At 52.4% G+C, this 10,322-nt stretch overlaps 1 protein-coding gene across 6 annotated transcripts in view; it reads right to left on the reverse strand.

Annotated features, from left to right (window-relative positions):
* Positions 1-10,322, reverse strand: part of DHRSX (dehydrogenase/reductase X-linked) — a 221,320-nt gene that overhangs the window by 200,801 nt on the left and 10,197 nt on the right. The gene's annotated exons all lie outside the window — the stretch shown is intronic.

Raw genomic sequence — 10,322 nt, forward strand, 5'->3', positions numbered from 1 at the left:
GCACGGCTGTGGCTGGGGGTCTGAGGTCCAGGCAGGGCTGAGGCTGGGGGTCTGAGGTCCAGGCAGGGTGGAGGCTGGGGGTCTGAGGTCCAGTAGAGGTGAGGCTGGGGGTCCGAGGTCCAGACAGTGTGGAGGCTGGGGGTCTGAGTTCTAGGAGGGGTGAGGTTGGGGGTCTGATTTCTAGGCACGGCTGTGGCTGGGGGTCTGAGGTCCAGGCAGGGTGGCGGCTGGGGGTCTGAGGTCCAGGAGGGGTGAAACTGGGAGGCTGAAGTCCAGGCTGCCCCGAGGCTGGTTTGTCCCGAGGCCTCTCCTCTGGGAGCACAGATGCCGTCTTCCCCCTGGGTCCCCAGGTGGTCGTCCCTCCCGATGTGTCTGTGTCCTGATCTCCTCTCCCCTAAGGACCACAGTCCTAGTGACCACATCCTACCTGACCATCTGCAGAGACCCCACTTCCAAAGACGACCCCCTCGCAGGTACAGGGGCTAAGCCCTCAGGGTGTCTCTGGTGGTGTGGGGGGAGCCCAATTCAAACCCTCGTGACCGGTGTGCACGCGTGCACAGGTCCGTGCGGGACACGCGTCCGTCCGGGGACGCGGCAGCCTGGCTGGAGGGGCTAGCCGGGCACCCTTCCCGCCCCGTTTCCTCCCCGACGGTGCTCGGGTCGGCCCCACGTGCCTTGGGTCCTTCCCTGAAAAGCCGGTGCGAAGAGACAAAGGATGAATCCCCACACAAGCAGCTCGTGTCCGGCGGGCAGCAGAGGGAGCGTGGCGCAGCCTGCGCTGTACCCGGGTCGCGGCCACGCAGCCGTCCCCGGGACCTTGGGTGAGGCCGCCGGCGGGGGGCAGCACTCACACCCGCCGCTTTCCTCCGGAAACCAAAACCGCGGGGCTTAGCGGCTCCGGGTTAAGCACACAACGCGCACGAGAAGAAGAAAAGTAACCAATCCCTCCCACGCCCGTGAGCTTGGCGAGGGCGTCACGTTCGCAGGCACCGCGAGAGGCAGGTCCCGTGCACCTCGCGGGTAGAGACCCGAGGGGCCCTCTTCTTTGTCTGGAACCTGAACGTGGGGGGTCGACCTCGTGCCGGCGAGCGCCAGCGGCAGGGGAAGGGGTCACAGGATAGCTGTGCGCACACCCGGGTGTGCAGAAGTCCTGCAGGGAAAAGTGGGGTCACGGCGACCGCGTCCAGAAACGGTTTAATTCTGTGGCACCGGAAGGGTCTTGGGAATGAAGGGAACGTGCTTTTGTGCGCAAAGACGTCTTGCAAAAGAACGTGAACATCGGGGCGCCTGGGGGGGGGGCTCAGTCGGTTGGACATTTGATTTCGGCTCAGGTTATGATCTCGCGGTTCGTGGGTTCGAGCCTCGTGGTAACAGCACAGAATCTGCCTGGGATTCTCTGTGTCTGTGCTCCTCCCCTTTTCACCCTCTCTCTCTCCCTCTCTCTCTCTCTCTCCAAATAAATCCATTCACTAACTGATTAGCTAACTAAATATTTCTCTCTCTCTCTCCAAATAAATCAGTTCACTAAGTAACTAGTCTGGCCCTTATATTCCTGGGACCCGGCGTCTCTTACGCAGGAAGTATGTACTCGCCAGGGTTCTCCGGAGAACAGACCAGCAGACACTGGCGGAGACGAGGAGAGAGAGACAGAGACAGAGACTTGACGTAAGGAATTGGTTCGTGCCAATTGTATGCATTTGAGGGTGTCTGTCTCCATTCTGCAGGGCCCGTCAGGAGGCTGAGACCCAGGGACAAGCTAAGGCTGCGGCCGGAGTCCAAAGGCTGCCTGGAGACAGAATTCCTTCTCCCTCTGGGGAGCTCAGTGTCCTTTCTTGTGAGGCCTTCAACTGATCAGACGAGGCCCACCCACAGTATAGAGGGTCGTCTGCTGATTGCAATGTTCACCTCCTCGAGAAATATCTTCCTAGCAACGTGCAAAACGGTGTTTGACCACATGCCCGCACTGCACGGCGCAGCCAAGAGGACGCATAAAATTGACCATCAGAAAATATACGCCGTGTCGTACAACAGGCGCCCACGGCCACCACCTGGAAGATTGGACCCAGCTAAGGGAGTGAGCTCCTTCGTGTGAGAAGCTACTGCCCCGAGTGAGGATAACAAGGGATCAGAGCGGCAATCCCAAGAAATATGCCATTACGAACCCAAGACCCACAGGGCTCTGCACACATTCCCTTCGTATGGCTGGTTCCCTGGAAAAGCAGGGTGAACATACGGGTGGAAGAAACAAGAAGTCAGCAACCGACACGGCAGGGACTTGGGCAGCGGACGGCCAGCGGGGCCAAGGGGCCGTGGATAAGGCACCCAGATGACCCAAGTGCCGGAGGACATCTCGTCTTGTGACCGGAGCAAGCTGCATCCTTGTGTGGTCCTAACCATCTGTCCTGATTTATTTCACAAGGGACCAAACTGTCCTTGGGCAGGTGGATGGATGCATACACCGGGGCCCACGCAGGCAAGGGAATATTATTCAGTGTGAAATAGAAAAAAGGGGCGCCTGGGTGGCGCAGTCGGTTAAGCGTCCGACTTCAGCCAGGTCACGATCTCGCGGTCCGTGAGTTCGAGCCCCGCGTCGGGCTCTGGGCTGATGGCTCAGAGCCTGGAGCCTGTTTCCGATTCTGTGTCTCCCTCTCTCTCTCTGCCCTTCCCCCGTTCATGCTCTGTCTCTCTCTGTCCCAAAAATAAATAAACGTTGAAAAAAAAAAAGAAATAGAAATGAGCTCTCCAGCCATGACAAGACATGAAATTACCTTCAATGCACATTACTAAGTGGAAAAAAACCAAAAAGTCTGAAAAGGCTTCATCCTGTGTGAGTCCAGCTATAAGACATTCTGGAAAAGGCAAAGCCATGGGGACAGAAGAAAGATGGGCTGCCGGCAGGGGCTGGGGAGGGAGGGATGAGGAGGGCAAGCACAGACAATGTTTAGGGCCGTGCCGTGGGTCTGTACGTCGCTCTAATGATGGACGCGCATCACCGTACGTGTGTGAAAATCCACAGTCCGTACAACGCCAGGCGTAAAGTCTCACGTAAATTCAACTATGCAGGGAAACCGAGGACATTTCTGTATTTTCCCCTCAACTTTGCTGTGTGTGCACCTAAAACTGCTCTAAAAAAATAAAATAAAATCTGTTAATTAAAAAAAAAAAAAAACAAGAAAAAAGAAGAGAAAAGGAAAGGAAAGGAAAGGAAAGGAAAGAAAAAAAAGAAAAGAAAAGAAAAGAAAAGAAAAGAAAAGAAAAGAAAAGAAAAGAAAAGAAAAGAAAAGAAAAGAAAAGAAAAAAGAAAAGAAAAGAAACACAAGGCTATGACAGATGTGGTGTTCAGGAAGAGCCAACCGCCAAGGAAATATCTGTCCCGGGAGGAAGAATAAGTAGAAAAAATATGCTCCCTGTGCAAGACACAGAGGGCATATCCTGGGCATGTGCTGGGTATTTCTAAGTAGCACTGCTTTTGCAAGTGAATATAAGCTCCTCCCCTCCCATGGGCTGGGAGCAAACCCTGAGCAATGTGGTGGAAGGGGAGAGTCAATTGGGCATGACAGTTGGGGCGTCTGGCCCAGCTGAATTCACTCAAGTGCTCTCGTCAACCAGCCCGTGTGATGGTGAATCATACATGCCAACTTGACTGTGTTGAGGGAAGCTCAGAGAGCTGGGGAAGCATTCATTCCTCCTGGGAGTGTCTGTGAGGGTGTTTCTGGAAGAGATCAACATTTGATTCGGAGGATTGGGTCAAACCGAGGGTTTTCTGCACTCTGGGTGGGCCTGGTCTAATCAGTGAACGGCAGGAGTAGCACCAAACACGTGGAGGGAGGGATACTGTCTGTCTCTGCTGGAGGTGACTCATCCATCTCCTCCTGCCCTTGGACATCGGTGTCCCTGGTTCTCAGACCTTCAGACTCAGAATGAATCACACGGCAGCCAGATCATGACACTTCATGGTCTCCTAAGTGCATGTGTCAATCCCTCATAAAAAATAAATAGATCCAGATTCAGATGCGTGGCTGTGTGGTGGTCAGAATTCTCCAGAACAACAAAACCAACAGGACAGCTCTATATAGGATATAGGAGATACATGGATGGATGGATGAATGGATGCAGGAGAGGCATGAGTGGACTGAGGGATGAATATAGGGGATGGATGGATGGATGGATGGATGGATGGATGGATGGACAGATAGACAGATGGATGCAGGGGAGGGATGAATGGAAGGATGGATGGGTGGGTGGATGGATGGATAGATAGCTGGCTGGCTGGATGGATGGATAGGTGGATGGATGGAGGGATGAATATAGGGGAATGATGCATGGAGGGATGGATGGATGGAGGGAGGGAAGGGATGGATGGAGGGATGAGTATAGGGCTGGATAGCTGGCTGACTGGATGGATGGATGGATGGATGGATGGATGGATAGGTGGATGGATGGATGGATAGGTGGATGGATGGAGGGATGAATATAGGGGAATGATGGATGGAGGGATGGATGGAGGGAGGGAAGGAAGGGATGGATGGATGGAGGGATGAATATAGGGCTGGCTGGATGGATGAATGGATGGATGGACGGATGGATGGATGGATAAATGGATGCAGGGGAGGGATGAATGGAAGGATGGATGGGTGGGTGATGGCTGGCTGGCTGGATGGATGGATAGGTGGATACACAGAGGGGAAGGATGCATGGATGGAGGGATGAATATAGGGGATGGATGGATGGATGGATGGATGGATGGATGGACAAATGGACAGTTAATGGATGAATGGATGGGTGGATGCATGGAGGGGAGGGATGGATGGATGGAGGGATGAATATAGGGCTGGCTGGATGGATGGATGGATGGACGGACGGATGGATGGATGGATGTATAAATGGATGCAGGGGAGGGATGAATGGAAGGATGGATGGGTGGGTGATGGCTGGCTGGCTGGCTGGCTGGATAGGTGGATACACGGAGGGGAGGGATGCATGGATGGAGGGATGAATATAGGGGATGGATGGATGGATGGATGGATGGATGGGTAGATGGATAGATGGATAGACAAATGGACAGTTAATGGATGAATGGATGGGTGGATGAGTGGAGGGGAGGGATGGATGGAGGGAGGGATGAATATAGGGGATGGATGGATGGATGGATGGATGGATGGATGGATGGATGGATGGTTGAATGGGTGGGTGGGTGGTTGGATGGATGGATGGACGGATGGACGGATAGATGGATGGATGGATAGACAAATGGATGGATGAATGGATGCAGGGGAGGGATGAATGGAAGGATGGATGGGTGGGTGATGGCTGGCTGGCTGGATGGATGGATAGGTGGATACACAGAGGGGAGGGATGCATGGATGGAGGGATGAATATAGGGGATGGATGGATGGATGGATGGATGGACAAATGGACAGTTAATGGATGAATGGATGGGTGGATGAATGGAGGGGAGGGATGGATGGATGGAGGGATGAATATAGGGCTGGCTGGCTGGATGGATGGATGGACGGACGGATGGATGGATGGATGTATAAATGGATGCAGGGGAGGGATGAATGGAAGGATGGATGGGTGGGTGATGGCTGGCTGGCTGGCTGGCTGGCTGGATAGGTGGATACACGGAGGGGAGGGATGCATGGATGGAGGGATGAATATAGGGGATGGATGGATGGATGGATGGATGGATAGATGGATAGATGGATAGACAAATGGACAGTTAATGGATGAATGGATGGGTGGATGAATGGAGGGGAGGGATGGATGGATGGAGGGATGAATATAGGGGATGGATGGATGGATGATGGATGGATGGATGGATGAATGGATGGTTGAATGGGTGGGTGGGTGGTTGGATGGATGGATGGACGGATGGACGGATAGATGGATGGATGGATAGACGGATGGATGAATGGATGCAGGGGAGGGATGAATGGAAGGATGGATGGGTGGGTGACGGATGGATGGATACAGTGAGAGACAAATAATACATACATAATAGATAGGGAATTGATAGGCAGGTAGAATATGCAATAGACTATAGACATAAACAGATATAAATAGGATATATATAAACACAGAATCCATCCCATGCAGACACAGAATCACAAAGCTTACTACGTACATAACAAATTAACATGGACGTAATTACGGTGACGTTGCCATCTGCCCATAAAGAGCAGCGCCGATGTCCCCAACATTGTGCATGAGACATCGTCCTTCCTGCCTCCTGTACAGTCACCAGGTCCTTTCTGGGAAAACCCAGCCATGAGCTTCTTAGGAAAAACGTCCCCCCACCCCAAACCTCTGAGATGAAACGCACTTCAGAGACAGGTGCAGAGGCCACAGGGCTCCATCATCCTAACTGAGAATGCGACGGCCCACATCCCCAAGGAAGCTGCTCCTGAGGAATGTGCCCCTCCCCCATCTGCTGTCGGTCCCTTGCGAAATGCACGCCTTGTCTCCTGTCACCGGGAGAATGCAGCATGTCTGGGACAATGGAGAAGCCACTGGATGCAGGAGGTGGGACGGACCTTGTCTGTGGCCAGAGGTCTGAGAGCTGAGCGGAGAGTCTGAGAATGTGCCCAGAGAAAGGAATGTGGACAGCATGAACAAAGGGGCCGCACGGAGACCCCCAGCCTTGCAGAAACAGCCTACAGGGCCCTGACATGCACGAGCACCCAAAGAACCCAGGGATGAAGAAGGCTGGGAGTCACTGGTCCAGGAGGGACCCTGGGTCTATGTGTCTGGCAAGCAGGGAATGTCTACACGGTGGCTGCAGGCTGTGTCTTGGGAACTGAGTTCTGGGCACAGGACTGTCTCAAATGGCCAAGGTGCCTGTGTGCTAAGAGCATGGGGCCGGTGTGCATCCCTCGGGACCCAGCAGAGGACAGGAGGCTTCACCAGGACTGTTGCAGCAGCCCAAGGAAACGTGACCTTCCACCTGCATGGACAGAGAAAGGAAGCCGCCAATGGTCAGAAAAACGTGGCCAAGGGGGCCACCCTGGCGAAGCTGAGTGAGGCCACAAGCCGCAGCCCTGAGCTCTGAAATGTCACAAGAACAGCTCGGCCACATTGCAGGGCCTCACTTCACAGACACCGGGAGGGGCTGCCTTGAGGATCAGGTGCGCAACGGCATGAGGGAACCCAAGAATGACCTGGCCAGGAAGACACAGAAACACTGCAGACCCAGACGAATGGATGGATGGATGGATGGATGGATGGATGGATGGATGGATGGATGGATGGATACATAAATGGGTGAGTGGATGGATGGATGGATGGATGGATGGATGGATGGATGGATGGATGGATATATGAATGGGTGAGTGGATGGATGGATGGATGGATGGATGGATGGATGGATGGATATATGAATGGGTGAGTGGATGGATGGATGGATGGATGGATGGATGGATGGATGGATATATGAATGGGTGAGTGGATGGATGGATGGATGGATGGATGGATGGATGGATGGATGGATATATGAATGGGTGAGTGGATGGATGGATGGATGGATGGATGGATGGATGGATGGATATATGAATGGGTGAGTGGATGGATGGATGGATGGATGGATGGATGGATGGATGGATGGATACATAAATGGGTGAGTGGATGGATGGATGGATGGATGGATATATGAATGGGTGAGTGGATGGATGGATGGATGGATGGATGGATATATGAATGGGTGAGTGGATGGATGGATGGATGGATGGATGGATGGATGGATACATAAATGGGTGAGTGGATGGATGGATGGATGGATGGATGGATGGATGGATATATGAATGGGTGAGTGGATGGATGGATGGATGGATGGATGGATGGATACATAAATGGGTGAGTGGATGGATGGATGGATGGATGGATGGATAGATGGATGGATATATGAATGGGTGAGTGGATGGATGGATGGATGGATGGATGGATGGATGGATGGATGGATATATGAATGGGTGAGTGGATGGATGGATGGGTGGATGGATGGATGGATATATGAATGGGTGAGTGGATGGATGGATGGATGGATGGATGGATGGATGGATACATAAATGGGTGAGTGGATGGATGGATGGATGGATGGATGGATGGATGGATGGATAGATGGATGGATATATGAATGGGTGAGTGGATGGATGGATGGATGGATGGATGGATGGATGGATGGATGGATATATGAATGGGTGAGTGGATGGATGGATGGGTGGATGGATGGATGGATATATGAATGGGTGAGTGGATGGATGGATGGATGGATGGATGGATGGATGGATGGATATATGAATGGGTGAGTGGATGGATGGATGGATGGATGGATGCATAAATGGGTGAGTGGATGGATGGATGGATGGATGGATGGATGGATGGATGGATACATAAATGGGTGAGTGGATGGATGGATGGATGGATGGATGGATAGATGGATGGATATATGAATGGGTGAGTGGATGAATGGATGGATGGATGGATGGATGGATGGATGGATGGATGGATATATGAATGGGTGAGTGGATGGATGGATGGATGGATGGATGGATGGATGGATGGATGGATATATGAATGGGTGAGTGGATGGATGGATGGATGCATAAATGGGTGAGTGGATGGATGGATGGATGGATGGATGGATGGATGGATGGATGGATACATAAATGGGTGAGTGGTTGGATGGATGGATGGATGGATGGATGGATGGATAGATGGATGGATATATGAATGGGTGAGTGGATGGATGGATGGGTGGATGGATGGATGGACACACTTGGACCTGACCACAGATAAGCAGTCTTGCACATCATCACCACACAGGGAAGAAAAGCTTCCCCGTGCCTTGACCCCAGCAGAGGACACACAGGTGGTGAGCTCTGGGGGCCCAGCATCGAGGACGAGCCCACTGCAGCCCTCGGGCAAAGTGTGGGCAGCCCATTCCTTGTTAGACCCCTGTCCCTGCCCAGCACGAGCACAGTAAGGATGGTGTCTGTGTTCATACGTGGCTGTTACGTTTGCAAGCAGTACTAACCCAGTCAGAAGGGCCAGACTGTTTCACACAAGAGACCCACAATGGATGGGAGACTTGCGCACACCATCTGTGCACACACAGGGTCACAGGTGCACAGGGTTCACTCTGGCTCCTTTTCTCAGCCTTCTTGGGGCTGTTATAAAACAGAGTTAAAATGACGCCCTCCTGCAGAAGACGAACAAGGAAAAAGAGAAAAGAAAAGAGAAAAGTGAAGAGAAAAGAGAAAGGGAAGGGAAGGGAAGGGAAGGGAAGGGAAGCGAAGGGAAGGGAAGGGAAGGGAAGGGAAGGGAAGGGAAGGGAAGGGAAGGGAAGGGAAGGGAAGGGAAGGGAAGGGAAGGGAAGGGAAGGAAAAGAAAGGGAAGGGAAGGAAAAGAAAGGGAAGGGAAGGGAAGGGAAGGGAAGGGAAGGGAAGGGAAGGGAAGGAAAAAGGGAAGGGAAGGGAAGGAAAAGAAAGGGAAGGGAAGGGAAGGGAAGGGAAGGGAAGGGAAGGGAAGGGAAGGAAAAAGGGAAGGGAAGGGAAGGGAAGGGAAGGGAAGGGAAGGGAAGGGAAGGGAAGGGAAGGGAAGGGAAGGGAAGGGAAGGGAAAGAAACAAAAAGAAAAAGAAAAAAAAGAAAAAAAAAAAGAACCAAAGATAAAACAAAACAAAACAAAACCCAGGTCAGACTTAGGGCTTTAGAAGATGCGAGCATAAACCCAGATGTGCTGTGTAGACCCAGACAAGAAAGTGCAGATAGGCTGGGGGCTGTGTGCGCATAAGCAGTGCTCACGGACCCCCACAGTGCCCACCGGGGACACACAGAGACAGATGTGCATCCCAGGGAACACGATGCAGTGGGCAGGTTCACAAGACTAAAAAGGGGCCTCAACTCAATACGTGTGTGTGCGAAAAAATTTTTTTGTTGTTGTCTGTCACTTGGGTGGCTCAGTTGGTAAAGCAACCAACTTCGGCTCAGGTCATGATCTCACAGTTCACAAATTCGAGCCCCAGGACAGGCTCTGTGCTGACAGCTCAGAGACTGGAGCCTGCTTTGGACTCTGTGTCTCCCTCTCTGTTTGCCCCTCGTCTGCTCATGCTCTGTCTGTCTGTCTGTCTCTCTCTCTCAAAAATAAACAAAACCATTTGCCTCCTAAGCCAACCCAGTGAAGGAAAAGGCAAATGCCTGCTCCACCTGACATCACGTCACCAGGGGCGGCTTTATTCACACACATAATTGGGATGCACAAATATCCAGAGGGGACCACACCTTTTCTCATCTCCAAGGACCTCAGAACAAAGCACAGTGAACTCAT

The sequence above is a fragment of the Felis catus genome, chromosome X, assembly GCF_018350175.1.
Source record: "Felis catus isolate Fca126 chromosome X, F.catus_Fca126_mat1.0, whole genome shotgun sequence".
NCBI lineage: Eukaryota > Metazoa > Chordata > Mammalia > Carnivora > Felidae > Felis > Felis catus.